Source organism: Salminus brasiliensis, chromosome 11, assembly GCF_030463535.1.
Source record: "Salminus brasiliensis chromosome 11, fSalBra1.hap2, whole genome shotgun sequence".
NCBI lineage: Eukaryota > Metazoa > Chordata > Actinopteri > Characiformes > Bryconidae > Salminus > Salminus brasiliensis.
The window spans coordinates 32,278,650-32,298,638 of NC_132888.1; the positions used below are offsets into that span (position 1 = coordinate 32,278,650).

Sequence of the window (19,989 nt, forward strand, 5' to 3'; positions counted from 1 at the left end):
ATGTAAGCTTTAATTGTTTGCAGGATTGGAAAAGCTTACAACACCTGGTATTCCCAGACAGTCTCCCATGCAAGTACTAACCAGGCCCAACCCTAGGTAGCTTCTGAGATCAGACTAGATCAGGCATTCTAAGGGTGGAATGGCCGTAAGCAGAAGCACCTTGCAAACTAGAGGATTCAAATTTCATAGCTAAGACCATATTTGTTCAACACCAAGCAAAAGCATTCCATTTCAACACATCAACATTTACAACACAAAAGAGTTTCAACTACAAATTTGTGCAAAAGATGTAAATAACATGGAAATGTAAGCTTTAATTGTTTGCAGGATTGGAAAAGCTTACAACACCTGATATTCCCAGACAGTCTCCCATTCAAGTACTAACCAGGCCCAACCCTAGGTAGCTTCTGAGATCAGACGAGATCAGGCATTCTAAGGGTGGAATGGCCTTAAGCAGAAGCACCTTGCAAACTAGAGGATTCAAATTTCATAGCTAAGACCATATTTGTTCAAAACCAAGCAAAAGCATTCCATTTCAACACATCAACATTTACAACACAAAAGAGTTTCAACTACAAATTTGTGCAAAAGATGTAAATAACATGGAAATGTAAGCTTTAATTGTTTGCAGGATTGGAAAAGCTTACAACACCTGATATTCCCAGACAGTCTCCCATTCAAGTACTAACCAGGCCCAACCCTAGGTAGCTTCTGAGATCAGACGAGATCAGGCATTCTAAGGGTGGAATGGCCTTAAGCAGAAGCACCTTGCAAACTAGAGGATTCAAATTTCATAGCTAAGACCATATTTGTTCAAAACCAAGCAAAAGCATTCCATTTCAACACATCAACATTTACAACACAAAAGAGTTTCAACTACAAATTTGTGCAAAAGATGTAAATAACATGGAAATGTAAGCTTTAATTGTTTGCAGGATTGGAAAAGCTTACAACACCTGGTATTCCCAGACAGTCTCCCATTCAAGTACTAACCAGGCCCAACCCTAGGTAGCTTCTGAGATCAAACGAGATCAGGCATTCTAAGGGTGGAATGGCCGTAAGCAGAAGCACCTTGCAAACTAGAGGATTCAAATTTCATAGCTAAGACCATATTTGTTCAAAACCAAGCAAAAGCATTCCATTTCAACACATCAACATTTACAACACAAAAGAGTTTCAACTACAAATTTGTGCAAAAGATGTAAATAACATGGAAATGTAAGCTTTAATTGTTTGCAGGATTGGAAAAGCTTACAACACCTGGTATTCCCAGACAGTCTCCCATTCAAGTACTAACCAGGCCCAACCCTAGGTAGCTTCTGAGATCAGAGGAGATCAGGCATTCTAAGGTTGGAATGGCCGTAGGCAGAAGCACCTTGCAAACCTAGAGGATTCAAATTTCATAGCTAAGACCATATTTGTTCAAAACCAAGCAAAAGCATTCCATTTCAACACATCAACATTTACAACACAAAAGAGTTTCAACTACAAATTTGTGCAAAAGATGTAAATAACATGGAAATGTAAGCTTTAATTGTTTGCAGGATTGGAAAAGCTTACAACACCTGATATTCCCAGACAGTCTCCCATTCAAGTACTAACCAGGCCCAACCCTAGGTAGCTTCTGAGATCAGACGAGATCAGGCATTCTAAGGGTGGAATGGCCGTAAGCAGAAGCACCTTGCAAACTAGAGGATTCAAATTTCATAGCTAAGACCATATTTGTTCAAAACCAAGCAAAAGCATTCCATTTCAACACATCAACATTTACAACACAAAAGAGTTTCAACTACAAATTTGTGCAAAAGATGTAAATAACATGGAAATGTAAGCTTTAATTGTTTGCAGGATTGGAAAAGCTTACAACACCTGGTATTCCCAGACAGTCTCCCATTCAAGTACTAACCAGGCCCAACCCTAGGTAGCTTCTGAGATCAGACGAGATCAGGCATTCTAAGGGTGGAATGGCCGTAAGCAGAAGCACCTTGCAAACTAGAGGATTCAAATTTCATAGCTAAGACCATATTTGTTCAAAACCAAGCAAAAGCATTCCATTTCAACACATCAACATTTACAACACAAAAGAGTTTCAACTACAAATTTGTGCAAAAGATGTAAATAACATGGAAATGTAAGCTTTAATTGTTTGCAGGATTGGAAAACCTTACAACACCTGGTATTCCCAGACAGTCTCCCATTCAAGTACTAACCTGGCCCAACCCTTGGTAGCTTCTGAGATCAGACGAGATCAGGCATTCTAAGGGTGGAATGGCCGTAAGCAGAAGCACCTTGCAAACTAGAGGATTCAAATTTCATAGCTAAGACCATATTTGTTCAAAACCAAGCAAAAGCATTCCATTTCAACACATCAACATTTACAACACAAAAGAGTTTCAACTACAAATTTGTGCAAAAGATGTAAATAACATGGAAATGTAAGCTTTAATTGTTTGCAGGATTGGAAAAGCTTACAACACCTGGTATTCCCAGACAGTCTCCCACTCAAGTACTAACCAGGCCCAATCCTAGGTAGCTTCTGAGATCAGACGAGATCAGGCATTCTAAGGGTGGAATGGCCGTAAGCAGAAGCACCTTGCAAACTAGAGGATTCAAATTTCATAGCTAAGACCATATTTGTTCAAAACCAAGCAAAAGCATTCCATTTCAACACATCAACATTTACAACACAAAAGAGTTTCAACTACAAATTTGTGCAAAAGATGTAAATAACATGGAAATGTAAGCTTTAATTGTTTGCAGGATTGGAAAACCTTACAACACCTGGTATTCCCAGACAGTCTCCCATTCAAGTACTAACCTGGCCCAACCCTTGGTAGCTTCTGAGATCAGACGAGATCAGGCATTCTAAGGGTGGAATGGCCGTAAGCAGAAGCACCTTGCAAACTAGAGGATTCAAATTTCATAGCTAAGACCATATTTGTTCAAAACCAAGCAAAAGCATTCCATTTCAACACATCAACATTTACAACACAAAAGAGTTTCAACTACAAATTTGTGCAAAAGATGTAAATAACATGGAAATGTAAGCTTTAATTGTTTGCAGGATTGGAAAAGCTTACAACACCTGGTATTCCCAGACAGTCTCCCACTCAAGTACTAACCAGGCCCAATCCTAGGTAGCTTCTGAGATCAGACGAGATCAGGCATTCTAAGGGTGGAATGGCCGTAAGCAGAAGCACCTTGCAAACTAGAGGATTCAAATTTCATAGCTAAGACCATATTTGTTCAAAACCAAGCAAAAGCATTCCATTTCAACACATCAACATTTACAACACAAAAGAGTTTCAACTACAAATTTGTGCAAAAGATGTAAATAACATGGAAATGTAAGCTTTAATTGTTTGCAGGATTGGAAAAGCTTACAACACCTGGTATTCCCAGACAGTCTCCCATTCAAGTACTAACCAGGCCCAACCCTAGGTAGCTTCTGAGATCAGACAAGATCAGGCATTCTAAGGGTGGAATGGCCGTAAGCAGAAGCACCTTGCAAACTAGAGGATTCAAATTTCATAGCTAAGACCATATTTGTTCAAAACCAAGCAAAAGCATTCCATTTCAACACATCAACATTTACAACACAAAAGAGTTTCAACTACAAATTTGTGCAAAAGATGTAAATAAGATGGAAATGTAAGCTTTAATTGTTTGCAGGATTGGAAAAGCTTACAACACCTGGTATTCCCAGACAGTCTCCCATTCAAGTACTAACCAGGCCCAACCCTAGGTAGCTTCTGAGATCAGACGAGATCAGGCATTCTAAGGGTGGAATGGCCGTAAGCAGAAGCACCTTGCAAACTAGAGGATTCAAATTTCATAGCTAAGACCATATTTGTTCAAAACCAAGCAAAAGCATTCCATTTCAACACATCAACATTTACAACACAAAAGAGTTTCAACTACAAATTTGTGCAAAAGATGTAAATAACATGGAAATGTAAGCTTTAATTGTTTGCAGGATTGGAAAAGCTTACAACACCTGGTATTCCCAGACAGTCTCCCATTCAAGTACTAACCAGGCCCAACCCTTGGTAGCTTCTGAGATCAGACTAGATCAGGCATTCTAAGGGTGGAATGGCCGTAAGCAGAAGCACCTTGCAAACTAGAGGATTCAAATTTCATAGCTAAGACCATATTTGTTCAAAACCAAGCAAAAGCATTCCATTTCAACACATCAACATTTACAACACAAAAGAGTTTCAACTACAAATTTGTGCAAAAGATGTAAATAACATGGAAATGTAAGCTTTAATTGTTTGCAGGATTGGAAAAGCTTACAACACCTGGTATTCCCAGACAGTCTCCCATTCAAGTACTAACCAGGCCCAACCCTAGGTAGCTTCTGAGATCAGACGAGATCAGGCATTCTAAGGGTGGAATGGCCGTAAGCAGAAGCACCTTGCAAACCTAGAGGATTCAAATTTCATAGCTAAGACCATATTTGTTCAAAACCAAGCAAAAGCATTCCATTTCAACACATCAACATTTACAACACAAAAGAGTTTCAACTACAAATTTGTGCAAAAGATGTAAATAACATGGAAATGTAAGCTTTAATTGTTTGCAGGATTGGAAAAGCTTACAACACCTGGTATTCCCAGACAGTCTCCCATTCAAGTACTAACCAGGCCCAACCCTAGGTAGCTTCCGAGATCAGACGAGATCAGGCATTCTAAGGGTGGAATGGCCGTAAGCAGAAGCACCTTGCAAACTAGAGGATTCAAATTTCATAGCTAAGACCATATTTGTTCAAAACCAAGCAAAAGCATTCCATTTCAACACATCAACATTTACAACACAAAAGAGTTTCAACTACAAATTTGTGCAAAAGATGTAAATAACATGGAAATGTAAGCTTTAATTGTTTGCAGGATTGGAAAAGCTTACAACACCTGGTATTCCCAGACAGTCTCCCATTCAAGTACTAACCAGGCCCAACCCTAGGTAGCTTCTGAGATCAGACAAGATCAGGCATTCTAAGGGTGGAATGGCCGTAAGCAGAAGCACCTTGCAAACTAGAGGATTCAAATTTCATAGCTAAGACCATATTTGTTCAAAACCAAGCAAAAGCATTCCATTTCAACACATCAACATTTACAACACAAAAGAGTTTCAACTACAAATTTGTGCAAAAGATGTAAATAACATGGAAATGTAAGCTTTAATTGTTTGCAGGATTGGAAAAGCTTACAACACCTGGTATTCCCAGACAGTCTCCCATTCAAGTACTAACCAGGCCCAACCCTAGGTAGCTTCTGAGATCAGACGAGATCAGGCATTCTAAGGGTGGAATGGCCGTAAGCAGAAGCACCTTGCAAACTAGAGGATTCAAATTTCATAGCTAAGACCATATTTGTTCAAAACCAAGCAAAAGCATTCCATTTCAACACATCAACATTTACAACACAAAAGAGTTTCAACTACAAATTTGTGCAAAAGATGTAAATAACATGGAAATGTAAGCTTTAATTGTTTGCAGGATTGGAAAAGCTTACAACACCTGATATTCCCAGACAGTCTCCCATTCAAGTACTAACCAGGCCCAACCCTAGGTAGCTTCTGAGATCAGACGAGATCAGGCATTCTAAGGGTGGAATGGCCTTAAGCAGAAGCACCTTGCAAACTAGAGGATTCAAATTTCATAGCTAAGACCATATTTGTTCAAAACCAAGCAAAAGCATTCCATTTCAACACATCAACATTTACAACACAAAAGAGTTTCAACTACAAATTTGTGCAAAAGATGTAAATAACATGGAAATGTAAGCTTTAATTGTTTGCAGGATTGGAAAAGCTTACAACACCTGGTATTCCCAGACAGTCTCCCATTCAAGTACTAACCAGGCCCAACCCTAGGTAGCTTCTGAGATCAGACGAGATCAGGCATTCTAAGGGTGGAATGGCCGTAAGCAGAAGCACCTTGCAAACTAGAGGATTCAAATTTCATAGCTAAGACCATATTTGTTCAAAACCAAGCAAAAGCATTCCATTTCAACACATCAACATTTACAACACAAAAGAGTTTCAACTACAAATTTGTGCAAAAGATGTAAATAACATGGAAATGTAAGCTTTAATTGTTTGCAGGATTGGAAAAGCTTACAACACCTGGTATTCCCAGACAGTCTCCCATTCAAGTACTAATCAGGCCCAACCCTAGGTAGCTTCTGAGATCAGACGAGATCAGGCATTCTAAGGGTGGAATGGCCGTAAGCAGAAGCACCTTGCAAACCTAGAGGCTTCAAATTTCATAGCTAAGACCATATTTGTTCAAAACCAAGCAAAAGCATTCCATTTCAACACATCAACATTTACAACACAAAAGAGTTTCAACTACAAATTTGTGCAAAAGATGTAAATAACATGGAAATGTAAGCTTTAATTGTTTGCAGGATTGGAAAAGCTTACAACACCTGGTATTCCCAGACAGTCTCCCATTCAAGTACTAACCAGGCCCAACCCTTGGTAGCTTCTGAGATCAGACGAGATCAGGCATTCTAAGGGTGGAATGGCCGTAAGCAGAAGCACCTTGCAAACTAGAGGATTCAAATTTCATAGCTAAGACCATATTTGTTCAAAACCAAGCAAAAGCATTCCATTTCAACACATCAACATTTACAACACAAAAGAGTTTCAACTACAAATTTGTGCAAAAGATGTAAATAACATGGAAATGTAAGCTTTAATTGTTTGCAGGATTGGAAAAGCTTACAACACCTGGTATTCCCAGACAGTCTCCCATTCAAGTACTAACCAGGCCCAACCCTAGGTAGCTTCTGAGATCAGACGAGATCAGGCATTCTAAGGGTGGAATGGCCGTAAGCAGAAGCACCTTGCAAACTAGAGGATTCAAATTTCATAGCTAAGACCATATTTGTTCAAAACCAAGCAAAAGCATTCCATTTCAACACATCAACATTTACAACACAAAAGAGTTTCAACTACAAATTTGTGCAAAAGATGTAAATAACATGGAAATGTAAGCTTTAATTGTTTGCAGGATTGGAAAAGCTTACAACACCTGGTATTCCCAGACAGTCTCCCATTCAAGTACTAACCAGGCCCAACCCTAGGTAGCTTCTGAGATCAGACGAGATCAGGCATTCTAAGGGTGGAATGGCCGTAAGCAGAAGCACCTTGCAAACTAGAGGATTCAAATTTCATAGCTAAGACCATATTTGTTCAAAACCAAGCAAAAGCATTCCATTTCAACACATCAACATTTACAACACAAAGCATTCCATTTCAACACATCAACATTTACAACACAAAAGAGTTTCAACTACAAATTTGTGCAAAAGATGTAAATAACATGGAAATGTAAGCTTTAATTGTTTGCAGGATTGGAAAAGCTTACAACACCTGGTATTCCCAGACAGTCTCCCATTCATGTACTAACCAGGCCCAACTCTAGGTAGCGTCTGAGATCAGACGAGATCAGGCATTCTAAGGGTGGAATGGCCGTAAGCAGAAGCACCTTCCAAACTAGAGGATTCAAATTTCATAGCTAAGACCATATTTGTTCAAAACCAAGCAAAAGCATTCCATTTCAACACATCAACATTTACAACACAAAAGAGTTTCAACTACAAATTTGTGCAAAAGATGTAAATAACATGGAAATGTAAGCTTTAATTGTTTACAGGATTTGAAAAGCTTACAACACCTGGTATTCCCAGACAGTCTCCCATTCAAGTACTAACCAGGCCCAACCCTAGGTAGCTTCTGAGATCAGACGAGATCAGGCATTCTAAGGGTGGAATGGCCGTAAGCAGAAGCACCTTGCAAACTAGAGGATTCAAATTTCATAGCTAAGACCATATTTGTTCAAAACCAAGCAAAAGCATTCCATTTCAACACATCAAAATTTACAACACAAAAGTGTTTCAACTACAAATTTGTGCAAAAGATGTAAATAACATGGAAATGTAAGCTTTAATTGTTTGCAGGATTGGAAAAGCTTACAACACCTGGTATTCCCAGACAGTCTCCCATTCAAATACTAACCAGGCCCAACCCTAGGTAGCTTCTGAGATCAGACGAGATCAGGCATTCTAAGGGTGGAATGGCCGTAAGCAGAAGCACCTTGCAAACTAGAGGATTCAAATTTCATAGCTAAGACCATATTTGTTCAAAACCAAGCAAAAGCATTCCATTTCAACACATCAACATTTACAACACAAAAGAGTTTCAACTACAAATTTGTGCAAAAGATGTAAATAACATGGAAATGTAAGCTTTAATTGTTTGCAGGATTGGAAAAGCTTACAACACCTGGTATTCCCAGACAGTCTCCCATTCAAGTACTAACCAGGCCCAACCCTAGGTAGCTTCTGAGATCAGACGAGATCAGGCATTCTAAGGGTGGAATGGCCGTAAGCAGAAGCACCTTCCAAACTAGAGGATTCAAATTTCATAGCTAAGACCATATTTGTTCAAAACCAAGCAAAAGCATTCCATTTCAACACATCAACATTTACAACACAAAAGAGTTTCAACTACAAATTTGTGCAAAAGATGTAAATAACATGGAAATGTAAGCTTTAATTGTTTGCAGGATTGGAAAAGCTTACAACACCTGGTATTCCCAGACAGTCTCCCATTCAAGTACTAACCAGGCCCAACCCTAGGTAGCTTCTGAGATCAGACGAGATCAGGCATTCTAAGGGTGGAATGGCCGTAAGCAGAAGCACCTTGCAAACTAGAGGATTCAAATTTCATAGCTAAGACCATATTTGTTCAAAACCAAGCAAAAGCATTCCATTTCAACACATCAACATTTACAATACAAAGCATTCCATTTCAACACATCAACATTTACAACACAAAAGAGTTTCATCTACAAATTTGTGCAAAAGATGTAAATAACATGGAAATGTAAGCTTTAATTGTTTGCAGGATTGGAAAAGCTTACAACACCTGGTATTCCCAGACAGTCTCCCATTCAAGTACTAACCGTGCCCAACCCTAGGTAGCTTCTGAGATCAGACGAGATCAGGCATTCTAAGGGTGGAATGGCCATAAGCAGAAGCACCTTGCAAACTAGAGAATTCAAATTTCATAGCTAAGACCATATTTGTTCAAAACCAAGCAAAAGCATTCCATTTCAACACATCAACATTTACAACACAAAAGAGTTTCAACTACAAATTTGTGCAAAAGATGTAAATAACATGGAAATGTAAGCTTTAATTGTTTGCAGGATTGGAAAAGCTTACAACACCTGATATTCCCAGACAGTCTCCCATTCAAGTACTAACCAGGCCCAACCCTAGGTAACTTCTGAGATCAGACGAGATCAGGGATTCTAAGGGTGGAATGGTCGTAAGCAGAACTACCTTGCGAACTAGAGGATTCAAATTTCATAGCTAAGACCATATTTGTTCAAAACCAAGCAAAAGCATTCCATTTCAACACATCAACATTTACAACACAAAAGAGTTTCAACTACAAATTTGTGCAAAAGATGTAAATAACATGGAAATGTAAGCTTTAATTGTTTGCAGGATTGGAAAAGCTTACAACACCTGGTATTCCCAGACAGTCTCCCATTCAAGTACTAACCAGGCCCAACCCTTGGTAGCTTCTGAGATGAGACAAGATCAGGCATTCTAAGGATGGAATGGCCGCAAGCAGAAGCACCTTGCAAACTAGAGGATTCAAATTTCATAGCTAAGACCATATTTGTTCAAAACCAAGCAAAAGCATTCCATTTCAACACATCAACATTTACAACACAAAAGAGTTTCAACTACAAATTTGTGCAAAAGATGTAAATAACATGGAAATGTAAGCTTTAATTGTTTGCAGGATTTGAAAAGCTTACAACACCTGGTATTCCCAGACAGTCTCCCATTCAAGTACTAACCAGGCCCAACCCTAGGTAGCTTCTGAGATCAGACGAGATCAGGCATTCTAAGGGTGGAATGGCCGTAAGCAGAAGCACCTTGCAAACTAGAGGATTCAAATTTCATAGCTAAGACCATATTTGTTCAAAACCAAGCAAAAGCATTCCATTTCAACACATCAAAATTTACAACACAAAAGAGTTTCAACTACAAATTTGTGCAAAAGATGTAAATAACATGGAAATGTAAGCTTTAATTGTTTGCAGGATTGGAAAAGCTTACAACACCTGGTATTCCCAGACAGTCTCCCATTCAAGTACTAACCAGGCCCAACCCTAGGCAGCTTCTGAGATCAGACGAGATCAGGCATTCTAAGGGTGGAATGGCCGTAAGCAGAAGCACCTTCCAAACTAGAGGATTCAAATTTCATAGCTAAGACCATATTTGTTCAAAACCAAGAAAAAGCATTCCATTTCAACACATCAACGTTTACAACACAAAAGAGTTTCAACTACAAATTTGTGCAAAAGATGTAAATAACATGGAAATGTAAGCTTTAATTGTTTGCAGGATTGGAAAAGCTTACAACACCTGGTATTCCCAGACAGCCTCCCATTCAAGTACTAACCAGGCCAAACCCTAGGTAGCTTCTGAGATCAGACGAGATCAGGCATTCTAAGGGTGGAATGGCCGTAAGCAGAAGCACCTTGCAAACTAGAGGATTCAAATTTCATAGCTAAGACCATATTTGTTCAAAACCAAGCAAAAGCATTCCATTTCAACACATCAACATTTACAATACAAAGCATTCCATTTCAACACATCAACATTTACAACACAAAAGAGTTTCAACTACAAATTTGTGCAAAAGATGTAAATAACATGGAAATGTAAGCTTTAATTGTTTGCAGGATTGGAAAAGCTTACAACACCTGATATTCCCAGACAGTCTCCCATTCAAGTACTAACCAGGCCCAACCCTAGGTAGCTTCTGAGATCAGACGAGATCAGGCATTCTAAGGGTGGAATGGCCGTAAGCAGAAGCACCTTGCAAACTAGAGGATTCAAATTTCATAGCTAAGACCATATTTGTTCAAAACCAAGCAAAAGCATTCCATTTCAACACATCAACATTTACAACACAAAGCATTCCATTTCAACACATCAACATTTACAACACAAAAGAGTTTCAACTACAAATTTGTGCAAAAGATGTAAATAACATGGAAATGTAAGCTTTAATTGTTTGCAGGATTGGAAAAGCTTACAACACCTGGTATTCCCAGACAGTCTCCCATTCAAGTACTAACCAGGCCCAACCCTAGGTAGCTTCTGAGATCAGACGAGATCAGGCATTCTAAGGGTGGAATGGCCGTAAGCAGAAGCACCTTCCAAACTAGAGGATTCAAATTTCATAGCTAAGACCATATTTGTTCAAAACCAAGCAAAAGCATTCCATTTCAACACATCAAAATTTACAACACAAAAGAGTTTCAACTACAAATTTGTGCAAAAGATGTAAATAACATGGAAATGTAAGCTTTAATTGTTTGCAGGATTGGAAAAGCTTACAACACCTGATATTCCCAGACAGTCTCCCATTCAAGCACTAACCAGGCCCAACCCTTGGTAGCTTCTGAGATCAGACAAGATCAGGCATTCTAAGGATGGAACTGCCGCAAGCAGAAGCACCTTGCAAACTAGAGGATTCAAATTTCATAGCTAAGACCATATTTGTTCAAAACCAAGCAAAAGCATTCCATTTCAACACATCAACATTTACAACACAAAGCATTCCATTTCAACACATCAACATTTACAACACAAAAGAGTTTCATCTACAAATTTGTGCAAAAGATGTAAATAACATGGAAATGTAAGCTTTAATTGTTTGCAGGATTGGAAAAGCTTACAACACCTGATATTCCCAGACAGTCTCCCATTCAAGTACTAACCAGGCCCAACCCTAGGTAGCTTCTGAGATCAGACGAGATCAGGCATTCTAAGGGTGGAATGGCCATACGCAGAAGCACCTTGCAAACCTAGAGGATTCAAATTTCATAGCTAAGACCATATTTGTTCAAAACCAAGCAAAAGCATTCCATTTCAACACATCAACATTTACAACACAAAAGAGTTTCAACTACAAATTTGTGCAAAAGATGTAAATAACATGGAAATGTAAGCTTTAATTGTTTGCAGGATTGGAAAAGCTTACAACACCTGGTATTCCCAGACAGTCTCCCATTCAAGTACTTACCAGGCCGAACCCTTGGTAGCTTCTGAGATGAGACAAGATCAGGCATTCTAAGGATGGAATGGCCATAAGCAGAAGCACCTTGCAAACTAGAGGATTCAAATTTCATAGCTAAGACCATATTTGTTCAAAACCAAGCAAAAGCATTCCATTTCAACACATCAATATTTACAACACAAAAGAGTTTCAACTACAAATTTGTGCAAAAGATGTAAATAACATGGAAATGTAAGCTTTAATTGTTTGCAGGATTGGAAAAGCTTACAACACCTGGTATTCCCAGACAGTCTCCCATTCAAGTACTAACCGTGCCCAACCCTAGGTAGCTTCTGAGATCAGACGAGGTCAGGCATTCTAAGGGTGGAATGGCCGTAAGCAGAAGCACCTTGCAAACTAGAGGATTCAAATTTCATAGCTAAGACCATATTTGTTCAAAACCAAGCAAAAGCATTCCATTTCAACACATCAACATTTACAACACAAAGCATTCCATTTTAACACATCAACATTTACAACACAAAAGAGTTTCATCTACAAATTTGTGCAAAAGATGTAAATAACATGGAAATGTAAGCTTTAATTGTTTGCAGGATTGGAAAAGCTTACAACACCTGGTATTCCCAGACAGTCTCCCATTCAAGTACTAACCAGGCCCAACCCTAGGTAGCTTCTGAGATCAGACGAGATCAGGCATTCTAAGGGTGGAATGGCCGTAAGCAGAAGCACCTTGCAAACTAGAGGATTCAAATTTCATAGCTAAGACCATATTTGTTCAAAACCAAGCAAAAGCATTCAATTTCAACACATCAACATTTACAACACAAAGCATTCCATTTCAACACATCAACATTTACAACACAAAAGAGTTTCATCTACAAATTTGTGCAAAAGATGTAAATAACATGGAAATGTAAGCATTAATTGTTTGCAGGATTGGAAAAGCTTACAACACCTGATATTCCCAGACAGTCTCCCATTCAAGTACTAACCAGGCCCAACCCTAGGTAGCTTCTGAGATCAGACGAGATCAGGCATTCTAAGGGTCGAATGGCCGTAAGCAGAAGCACCTTGCAAACTAGAGGATTCAAATTTCATAGCTAAGACCATATTTGTTCAAAACCAAGCAAAAGCATTCCATTTCAACACATCAACATTTACAACACAAAAGAGTTTCAACTACAAATTTGTGCAATAGATGTAAAGAACATGGAAATGTAAGCTTTAATTGTTTGCAGGATTGGAAAAGCTTACAACACCTGGTATTCCCAGACAGTCTCCCATTCAAGTACTAACCAGGCCCAACCCTAGGTAGCTTCTGAGATCAGACGAGATCAGGCATTCTAAGGGTGGAATGGCCGTAAGCAGAAGCACCTTGCAAACTAGAGGATTCAAATTTCATAGCTAAGACCATATTTGTTCAAAACCAAGCAAAAGCATTCCATTTCAACACATCAACATTTACAACACAAAAGAGTTTCAACTACAAATTTGTGCAATAGATGTAAAGAACATGGAAATGTAAGCTTTAATTGTTTGCAGGATTGGAAAAGCTTACAACACCTGGTATTCCCAGACAGTCTCCCATTCAAGTACTAACCAGGCCCAACCCTAGGTAGCTTCTGAGATCAGACGAGATCAGGCATTCTAAGGGTGGAATGGCCGTAAGCAGAAGCACCTTGCAAACTAGAGGATTCAAATTTCATAGCTAAGACCATATTTGTTCAAAACCAAGCAAAAGCATTCCATTTCAACACATCAACATTTACAACACAAAAGAGTTTCAACTACAAATTTGTGCAAAAGATGTAAATAACATGGAAATGTAAGCTTTAATTGTTTGCAGGATTGGAAAAGCTTACAACACCTGATATTCCCAGACAGTCTCCCATTCAAGTACTAACCAGGCCCAACCCTAGGTAGCTTCTGAGATCAGACGAGATCAGGTATTCTAAGGGTGGAACGGCCGTAAGCAGAAGCACCTTGCAAACTAGAGGATTCAAATTTCATAGCTAAGACCATATTTGTTCAAAACCAAGCAAAAGCATTCCATTTCAACACATCAACATTTACAACACAAAAGAGTTTCAACTACAAATTTGTGCAAAAGATGTAAATAACATGGAAATGTAAGCTTTAATTGTTTGCAGGATTGGAAAAGCTTACAACACCTGGTATTCCCAGACAGTCTCCCATTCAAGTACTAACCAGACCCAACCCACATCAACATTTATAACACAAAAGAGATTCAACTACAAATTTGTGCAAAAGATGTAAATAACATGGAAATGTAAGCTTTAATTGTTTGCAGGATTGGAAAAGCTTACAACACCTGGTTTTCCCAGACAGTCTCCCATTCAAGTACTAACCAGGCCCAACCCTAAGTATCTTCTGAGATCAGACGAGATCAGGCATTCTGAGTCTGGAATGGCCGTAAGCAGAAACACCGAGCAAACTAGAGGATTCAAATTTCATAGCTAAGACCATATTTGTTCAAAACCAAGCAAAAGCATTCCATTTCAACACATCAACATTTACAACACAAAAGAGTTTCAACTACAAATTTGTGCAAAAGATGTAAATAACATGGAAATGTAAGCTTTAATTGTTTGCAGGATTGGAAAAGCTTACAACACCTGATATTCCCAGACAGTCTCCCATTCAAGTACTAACCAGGCCCAACCCTAGGTAGCTTCTGAGATCAGACGAGATCAGGCATTCTAAGGGTGGAATGGTCGTAAGCAGAAGCACCTTGCAAACTAGAGGATTCAAATTTCATAGCTAAGACCATATTTGTTCAAAACCAAGCAAAAGCATTCCATTTCAACACATCAACATTTACAACACAAAAGAGTTTCAACTACAAATTTGTGCAAAAGATGTAAATAACATGGAAATGTAAGCTTTAATTGTTTGCAGGATTGGAAGAGCTTACAACATCTGATATTCCCAGACAGTCTCCCATGCAAGTACTAACCAGGCCCAACCCTAGGTAGCTTCTGAGATCAGACGAGATCAGGCATTCTAAGGGTGGAATGGCCTTAAGCAGACGCACCTTGCAAACTAGAGGATTCAAATTTCATAGCTAAGACCATATTTGTTCAAAACCAAGCAAAAGCATTCCATTTCAACACATCAACATTTACAACACAAAAGAGTTTCAACTACAAATTTGTGCAAAAGATGTAAATAACATGGAAATGTAAGCTTTAATTGTTTGCAGGATTGGAAAAGCTTACAACACCTGGTATTCCCAGACAGTCTCCCATTCAAGTACTAACCAGGCCCAACCCTAGGTAGCTTCTGAGATCAGACGAGATCAGGCATTCTAAGGTTGGAATGGCCGTAGGCAGAAGCACCTTGCAAACCTAGAGGATTCAAATTTCATAGCTAAGACCATATTTGTTCAAAACCAAGCAAAAGCATTCCATTTCAACACATCAACATTTACAACACAAAAGAGTTTCAACTACAAATTTGTGCAAAAGATGTAAATAACATGGAAATGTAAGCTTTAATTGTTTGCAGGATTGGAAAAGCTTACAACACCTGGTATTCCCAGACAGTCTCCCATTCAAGTACTAACCAGGCCCAACCCTAGGTAGCTTCTGAGATCAGACGAGATCAGGCATTCTAAGGGTGGAATGGCCATAAGCAGAAGCACCTTGCAAACTAGAGGATTCAAATTTCATAGCTAAGACCATATTTGTTCAAAACAAAGCAAAAGCATTCCATTTCAACACATCAACATTTACAACACAAAGCATTCCATTTCAACACATCAACATTTACAACACAAAAGAGTTTCAACTACAAATTTGTGCAAAAGATGTAAATAACATGGAAATGTAAGCTTTAATTGTTTGCAGGATTGGAAAAGCTTACAACACCTGGTATTCCCAGACAGTCTCCCATTCAAGTACTAACCAGGCCCAACCCTTGGTAGCTTCTGAGATCAGACGAGATCAGGCATTCTAAGGGTGGAATGGCCGTAAGCAGAAGCACCTTGCAAACTAGAGGATTCAAATTTCATAGCTAAGACCATATTTGTTCAAAACCAAGCAAAAGCATTCCATTTCAACACATCAACATTTACAACACAAAAGAGTTTCAACTACAAATTTGTGCAAAAGATGTAAATAACATGGAAATGTAAGCTTTAATTGTTTGCAGGATTGGAAAAGCTTACAACACCTGGTATTCCCAGACAGTCTCCCATTCAAGTACTAACCAGGCCCAACCCTAGGTAGCTTCTGAGATCAGACGAGATCAGGCATTCTAAGGGTGGAATGGCCGTAAGCAGAAGCACCTTGCAAACTAGAGGATTCAAATTTCATAGCTAAGACCATATTTGTTCAAAACCAAGCAAAAGCATTCCATTTCAACACATCAACATTTACAACACAAAAGAGTTTCAACTACAAATTTGTGCAAAAGATGTAAATAACATGGAAATGTAAGCTTTAATTGTTTGCAGGATTGGAAAAGCTTACAACACCTGGTATTCCCAGACAGTCTCCCATTCAAGTACTAACCAGGCCCAACCCTAGGTAGCTTCTGAGACCAGACGACATCAGGCATTCTAAGGGTGGAATGGCCGTAGGCAGAAGCACCTTGCAAACTAGAGGATTCAAATTTCATAGCTAAGACCATATTTGTTCAAAACCAAGCAAAAGCATTCCATTTCAACACATCAACATTTACAACACAAAAGAGTTTCAACTACAAATTTGTGCAAAAGATGTAAATAACATGGAAATGTAAGCTTTAATTGTTTGCAGGATTGGAAAAGCTTACAACACCTGGTATTCCCAGACAGTCTCCCATTCAAGTACTAACCAGGCCCAACCCTAGGTAGCTTCTGAGATCAGACGAGATCAGGAATTCTAAGGGTGGAATGGCCGTAAGCAGAAGCACCTTGCAAACTAGAGGATTCAAATTTCATAGCTAAGACCATATTTGTTCAAAACCAAGCAAAAGCATTCCATTTCAACACATCAACATTTACAACACAAAAGAGTTTCAACTACAAATTTGTGCAAAAGATGTAAATAACATGGAAATGTAAGCTTTAATTGTTTGCAGGATTGGAAAAGCTTACAACACCTGGTATTCCCAGACAGTCTCCCATTCAAGTACTAACCAGGCCCAACCCTAGGTAGCTTCTGAGATCAGACGAGATCAGGCATTCTAAGGGTGGAATGGCCGTAAGCAGAAGCACCTTGCAAACTAGAGGATTCAAATTTCATAGCTAAGACCATATTTGTTCAAAACCAAGCAAAAGCATTCCATTTCAACACATCAACATTTACAACACAAAGCATTCCATTTCAACACATCAACATTTACAACACAAAAGAGTTTCATCTACAAATTTGTGCAAAAGATGTAAATAACATGGAAATGTAAGCTTTAATTGTTTGCAGGATTGGAAAAGCTTACAACACCTGGTATTCCCAGACAGTCTCCCATTCAAGTACTAACCGTGCCCAATCCTAGGTAGCTTCTGAGATCAGACGAGATCAGGCATTCTAAGGGTGGAATTGCCGTTAGCAGAAGCACCTTGCAAACTAGAGGATTCAAATTTCATAGCTAAGACCATATTTGTTCAAAACCAAGCAAAAGCATTCCATTTCAACACATCAACATTTACAACACAAAAGAGTTTTAACTACAAATTTGTGCAAAAGATGTAAATAACATGGAAATGTAAGCTTTAATTGTTTGCAGGATTGGAAAAGCTTACAACACCGGGTATTCCCAGACAGTCTCCCATTCAAGTACTAACCAGGCCCAACCCTAGGTAGCTTCTGAGATCAGACGAGATCAGGCATTCTAAGGGTGGAATAGCCGTAAGCAGAAGCACCTTGCAAACTAGAGGATTCAAATTTCATAGCTAAGACCATATTTGTTCAAAACCAAGCAAAAGCATTCCATTTCAACACATCAACATTTACAACACAAAAGAGTTTCAACTACAAATTTGTGCAAAAGATGTAAATAACATGGAAATGTAAGCTTTAATTGTTTGCAGGATTGGAAAAGCTTACAACACCTGGTATTCCCAGACAGTCTCCCATTCAAGTACTAACCAGGCTCAACCCTAGGTAGCTTCTGAGATCAGACGAGATCAGGCATTCTAAGGGTGGAATGGCCGTAAGCAGAATCACCTTGCAAACTAGAGGATTCAAATTTCATAGCTAAGACCATATTTGTTCAAAACCAAGCAAAAGCATTCCATTTCAACACATCAACATTTACAACACAAAAGAGTTTCAACTACAAATTTGTGCAAAAGATGTAAATAACATGGAAATGTAAGCTTTAATTGTTTGCAGGATTGGAAAAGCTTACAACACCTGGTATTCCCAGACAGTCTCCCATTCAAGTACTAACCAGGCCCAACCCTAGGTAGCTTCTGAGATCAGACGAGATCAGGCATTCTAAGGGTGGAATGGCCGTAAGCAGAAGCACCTTGCAAACCTAGAGGATTCAAATTTCATAGCTAAGACCATATTTGTTCAAAACCAAGCAAAAGCATTCCATTTCAACACATCAACATTTACAACACAAAAGAGTTTCAACTACAAATTTGTGCAAAAGATGTAAATAACATGGAAATGTAAGCTTTAATTGTTTGCAGGATTGGAAAAGCTTACAACACCTGGTATTCCCAGACAGTCTCCCATTCAAGTACTAACCAGGCCCAACCCTAGGTAGCTTCTGAGATCAGACGAGATCAGGCATTCTAAGGGTGGAATGGCCGTAAGCAGAAGCACCTTGCAAACTAGAGGATTCAAATTTCATAGCTAAGACCATATTTGTTCAAAACCAAGCAAAAGCATTCCATTTCAACACATCAACATTTACAACACAAAGCATTCCATTTCAACACATCAACATTTACAACACAAAAGAGTTTCAACTACAAATTTGTGCAAAAGATGTAAATAACATGGAAATGTAAGCTTTAATTGTTTGCAGGATTGGAAAAGCTTACAACACCTGGTACTAACCAGGCCCAACCCTCAGAAGCTACCCAACCCTTGGTAGCTTCTGAGATCAGACAAGATCAGGCATTCTAAGGATGGAATGGCCGCAAGCAGAAGCACCTTGCAAACTAGAGGATTCAAATTTCATAGCTAAGACCATATTTGTTCAAAACCAAGCAAAAACATTCCATTTCAACACATCAACATTTACAACACAAAGCATTCCATTTCAACACATCAACATTTACAACACAAAAGAGTTTCATCTACAAATTTGTGCAAAAGATGTAAATAACATGGAAATGTAAGCTTTAATTGTTTGCAGGATTGGAAAAGCTTACAACACCTGGTATTCCCAGACAGTCTCCCATTCAAGTACTAACCGTGCCCAACCCTAGGTAGCTTCTGAGATCAGACGAGATCAGGCATTCTAAGGGTGGAATGGCCGTAAGCAGAAGCACCTTGCAAACTAGAGGATTCAAATTTCATAGCTAAGACCATATTTGTTCAAAACCAAGCAAAAGCATTCCATTTCAACACATCAACATTTACAACACAAAGCATTCCATTTTAACACATCAACATTTACAACACAAAAGAGTTTCATCTACAAATTTGTGCAAAAGATGTAAATAACATGGAAATGTAAGCTTTAATTGTTTGCAGGATTGGAAAAGCTTACAACACCTGGTATTCCCAGACAGTCTCCCATTCAAGTACTAACCAGGCCCAACCCTAGGTAGCTTCTGAGATCAGACGAGATCAGGCATTCTAAGGGTGGAATGGCCGTAAGCAGAAGCACCTTGCAAACTAGAGGATTCAAATTTCATAGCTAAGACCATATTTGTTCAAAACCAAGCAAAAGCATTCAATTTCA

General features: G+C 38.8%; 62 pseudogenes; all 62 read right to left on the reverse strand.

Annotated features, from left to right (window-relative positions):
• Positions 1-32: 32 nt before the first annotated feature.
• LOC140573226 (5S ribosomal RNA) lies at positions 33-151 on the reverse strand (annotated as a pseudogene).
• Positions 152-336: 185 nt separating this feature from the next.
• On the reverse strand, positions 337-455 carry LOC140566348 (5S ribosomal RNA; annotated as a pseudogene).
• A 185-nt stretch (positions 456-640) lies between these two features.
• LOC140566349 (5S ribosomal RNA) lies at positions 641-759 on the reverse strand (annotated as a pseudogene).
• Positions 760-944: 185 nt separating this feature from the next.
• LOC140570273 (5S ribosomal RNA) lies at positions 945-1,063 on the reverse strand (annotated as a pseudogene).
• Positions 1,064-1,248: 185 nt separating this feature from the next.
• On the reverse strand, positions 1,249-1,367 carry LOC140567262 (5S ribosomal RNA; annotated as a pseudogene).
• Positions 1,368-1,553: 186 nt separating this feature from the next.
• Positions 1,554-1,672, reverse strand: LOC140570784 (5S ribosomal RNA; annotated as a pseudogene).
• Positions 1,673-1,857: 185 nt separating this feature from the next.
• LOC140569637 (5S ribosomal RNA) lies at positions 1,858-1,976 on the reverse strand (annotated as a pseudogene).
• A 185-nt stretch (positions 1,977-2,161) lies between these two features.
• LOC140570312 (5S ribosomal RNA) lies at positions 2,162-2,280 on the reverse strand (annotated as a pseudogene).
• A 185-nt stretch (positions 2,281-2,465) lies between these two features.
• On the reverse strand, positions 2,466-2,584 carry LOC140572471 (5S ribosomal RNA; annotated as a pseudogene).
• A 185-nt stretch (positions 2,585-2,769) lies between these two features.
• LOC140570313 (5S ribosomal RNA) lies at positions 2,770-2,888 on the reverse strand (annotated as a pseudogene).
• A 185-nt stretch (positions 2,889-3,073) lies between these two features.
• LOC140572472 (5S ribosomal RNA) lies at positions 3,074-3,192 on the reverse strand (annotated as a pseudogene).
• Positions 3,193-3,377: 185 nt separating this feature from the next.
• LOC140572182 (5S ribosomal RNA) lies at positions 3,378-3,496 on the reverse strand (annotated as a pseudogene).
• Positions 3,497-3,681: 185 nt separating this feature from the next.
• LOC140569638 (5S ribosomal RNA) lies at positions 3,682-3,800 on the reverse strand (annotated as a pseudogene).
• Positions 3,801-3,985: 185 nt separating this feature from the next.
• On the reverse strand, positions 3,986-4,104 carry LOC140571332 (5S ribosomal RNA; annotated as a pseudogene).
• Positions 4,105-4,289: 185 nt separating this feature from the next.
• On the reverse strand, positions 4,290-4,408 carry LOC140569639 (5S ribosomal RNA; annotated as a pseudogene).
• Positions 4,409-4,594: 186 nt separating this feature from the next.
• LOC140571113 (5S ribosomal RNA) lies at positions 4,595-4,713 on the reverse strand (annotated as a pseudogene).
• Positions 4,714-4,898: 185 nt separating this feature from the next.
• LOC140572184 (5S ribosomal RNA) lies at positions 4,899-5,017 on the reverse strand (annotated as a pseudogene).
• A 185-nt stretch (positions 5,018-5,202) lies between these two features.
• Positions 5,203-5,321, reverse strand: LOC140569640 (5S ribosomal RNA; annotated as a pseudogene).
• A 185-nt stretch (positions 5,322-5,506) lies between these two features.
• LOC140566350 (5S ribosomal RNA) lies at positions 5,507-5,625 on the reverse strand (annotated as a pseudogene).
• Positions 5,626-5,810: 185 nt separating this feature from the next.
• On the reverse strand, positions 5,811-5,929 carry LOC140569641 (5S ribosomal RNA; annotated as a pseudogene).
• Positions 5,930-6,114: 185 nt separating this feature from the next.
• LOC140570169 (5S ribosomal RNA) lies at positions 6,115-6,233 on the reverse strand (annotated as a pseudogene).
• A 186-nt stretch (positions 6,234-6,419) lies between these two features.
• On the reverse strand, positions 6,420-6,538 carry LOC140569308 (5S ribosomal RNA; annotated as a pseudogene).
• Positions 6,539-6,723: 185 nt separating this feature from the next.
• On the reverse strand, positions 6,724-6,842 carry LOC140569643 (5S ribosomal RNA; annotated as a pseudogene).
• A 185-nt stretch (positions 6,843-7,027) lies between these two features.
• Positions 7,028-7,146, reverse strand: LOC140569644 (5S ribosomal RNA; annotated as a pseudogene).
• A 222-nt stretch (positions 7,147-7,368) lies between these two features.
• LOC140567452 (5S ribosomal RNA) lies at positions 7,369-7,487 on the reverse strand (annotated as a pseudogene).
• A 185-nt stretch (positions 7,488-7,672) lies between these two features.
• Positions 7,673-7,791, reverse strand: LOC140569645 (5S ribosomal RNA; annotated as a pseudogene).
• Positions 7,792-7,976: 185 nt separating this feature from the next.
• Positions 7,977-8,095, reverse strand: LOC140571684 (5S ribosomal RNA; annotated as a pseudogene).
• A 185-nt stretch (positions 8,096-8,280) lies between these two features.
• LOC140569646 (5S ribosomal RNA) lies at positions 8,281-8,399 on the reverse strand (annotated as a pseudogene).
• A 185-nt stretch (positions 8,400-8,584) lies between these two features.
• Positions 8,585-8,703, reverse strand: LOC140569648 (5S ribosomal RNA; annotated as a pseudogene).
• A 222-nt stretch (positions 8,704-8,925) lies between these two features.
• LOC140566212 (5S ribosomal RNA) lies at positions 8,926-9,044 on the reverse strand (annotated as a pseudogene).
• Positions 9,045-9,229: 185 nt separating this feature from the next.
• LOC140568553 (5S ribosomal RNA) lies at positions 9,230-9,348 on the reverse strand (annotated as a pseudogene).
• A 185-nt stretch (positions 9,349-9,533) lies between these two features.
• On the reverse strand, positions 9,534-9,652 carry LOC140568077 (5S ribosomal RNA; annotated as a pseudogene).
• Positions 9,653-9,837: 185 nt separating this feature from the next.
• LOC140569649 (5S ribosomal RNA) lies at positions 9,838-9,956 on the reverse strand (annotated as a pseudogene).
• A 185-nt stretch (positions 9,957-10,141) lies between these two features.
• On the reverse strand, positions 10,142-10,260 carry LOC140572601 (5S ribosomal RNA; annotated as a pseudogene).
• Positions 10,261-10,445: 185 nt separating this feature from the next.
• On the reverse strand, positions 10,446-10,564 carry LOC140566720 (5S ribosomal RNA; annotated as a pseudogene).
• A 222-nt stretch (positions 10,565-10,786) lies between these two features.
• Positions 10,787-10,905, reverse strand: LOC140570785 (5S ribosomal RNA; annotated as a pseudogene).
• Positions 10,906-11,127: 222 nt separating this feature from the next.
• On the reverse strand, positions 11,128-11,246 carry LOC140569650 (5S ribosomal RNA; annotated as a pseudogene).
• A 185-nt stretch (positions 11,247-11,431) lies between these two features.
• LOC140568399 (5S ribosomal RNA) lies at positions 11,432-11,550 on the reverse strand (annotated as a pseudogene).
• Positions 11,551-11,772: 222 nt separating this feature from the next.
• On the reverse strand, positions 11,773-11,891 carry LOC140566140 (5S ribosomal RNA; annotated as a pseudogene).
• Positions 11,892-12,381: 490 nt separating this feature from the next.
• Positions 12,382-12,500, reverse strand: LOC140567058 (5S ribosomal RNA; annotated as a pseudogene).
• A 222-nt stretch (positions 12,501-12,722) lies between these two features.
• Positions 12,723-12,841, reverse strand: LOC140569651 (5S ribosomal RNA; annotated as a pseudogene).
• A 222-nt stretch (positions 12,842-13,063) lies between these two features.
• LOC140566127 (5S ribosomal RNA) lies at positions 13,064-13,182 on the reverse strand (annotated as a pseudogene).
• Positions 13,183-13,367: 185 nt separating this feature from the next.
• Positions 13,368-13,486, reverse strand: LOC140569652 (5S ribosomal RNA; annotated as a pseudogene).
• A 185-nt stretch (positions 13,487-13,671) lies between these two features.
• LOC140569653 (5S ribosomal RNA) lies at positions 13,672-13,790 on the reverse strand (annotated as a pseudogene).
• A 185-nt stretch (positions 13,791-13,975) lies between these two features.
• LOC140571494 (5S ribosomal RNA) lies at positions 13,976-14,094 on the reverse strand (annotated as a pseudogene).
• A 346-nt stretch (positions 14,095-14,440) lies between these two features.
• LOC140567498 (5S ribosomal RNA) lies at positions 14,441-14,559 on the reverse strand (annotated as a pseudogene).
• A 185-nt stretch (positions 14,560-14,744) lies between these two features.
• Positions 14,745-14,863, reverse strand: LOC140569888 (5S ribosomal RNA; annotated as a pseudogene).
• Positions 14,864-15,048: 185 nt separating this feature from the next.
• On the reverse strand, positions 15,049-15,167 carry LOC140567942 (5S ribosomal RNA; annotated as a pseudogene).
• Positions 15,168-15,352: 185 nt separating this feature from the next.
• LOC140566584 (5S ribosomal RNA) lies at positions 15,353-15,471 on the reverse strand (annotated as a pseudogene).
• Positions 15,472-15,657: 186 nt separating this feature from the next.
• On the reverse strand, positions 15,658-15,776 carry LOC140570460 (5S ribosomal RNA; annotated as a pseudogene).
• Positions 15,777-15,998: 222 nt separating this feature from the next.
• LOC140569320 (5S ribosomal RNA) lies at positions 15,999-16,117 on the reverse strand (annotated as a pseudogene).
• Positions 16,118-16,302: 185 nt separating this feature from the next.
• On the reverse strand, positions 16,303-16,421 carry LOC140569654 (5S ribosomal RNA; annotated as a pseudogene).
• A 185-nt stretch (positions 16,422-16,606) lies between these two features.
• On the reverse strand, positions 16,607-16,725 carry LOC140567984 (5S ribosomal RNA; annotated as a pseudogene).
• Positions 16,726-16,910: 185 nt separating this feature from the next.
• On the reverse strand, positions 16,911-17,029 carry LOC140570001 (5S ribosomal RNA; annotated as a pseudogene).
• A 185-nt stretch (positions 17,030-17,214) lies between these two features.
• LOC140569655 (5S ribosomal RNA) lies at positions 17,215-17,333 on the reverse strand (annotated as a pseudogene).
• Positions 17,334-17,555: 222 nt separating this feature from the next.
• Positions 17,556-17,674, reverse strand: LOC140568126 (5S ribosomal RNA; annotated as a pseudogene).
• A 185-nt stretch (positions 17,675-17,859) lies between these two features.
• LOC140571418 (5S ribosomal RNA) lies at positions 17,860-17,978 on the reverse strand (annotated as a pseudogene).
• A 185-nt stretch (positions 17,979-18,163) lies between these two features.
• LOC140572554 (5S ribosomal RNA) lies at positions 18,164-18,282 on the reverse strand (annotated as a pseudogene).
• Positions 18,283-18,467: 185 nt separating this feature from the next.
• Positions 18,468-18,586, reverse strand: LOC140569656 (5S ribosomal RNA; annotated as a pseudogene).
• Positions 18,587-18,772: 186 nt separating this feature from the next.
• Positions 18,773-18,891, reverse strand: LOC140569657 (5S ribosomal RNA; annotated as a pseudogene).
• Positions 18,892-19,446: 555 nt separating this feature from the next.
• Positions 19,447-19,565, reverse strand: LOC140572923 (5S ribosomal RNA; annotated as a pseudogene).
• Positions 19,566-19,787: 222 nt separating this feature from the next.
• LOC140569660 (5S ribosomal RNA) lies at positions 19,788-19,906 on the reverse strand (annotated as a pseudogene).
• Positions 19,907-19,989: the final 83 nt, after the last annotated feature.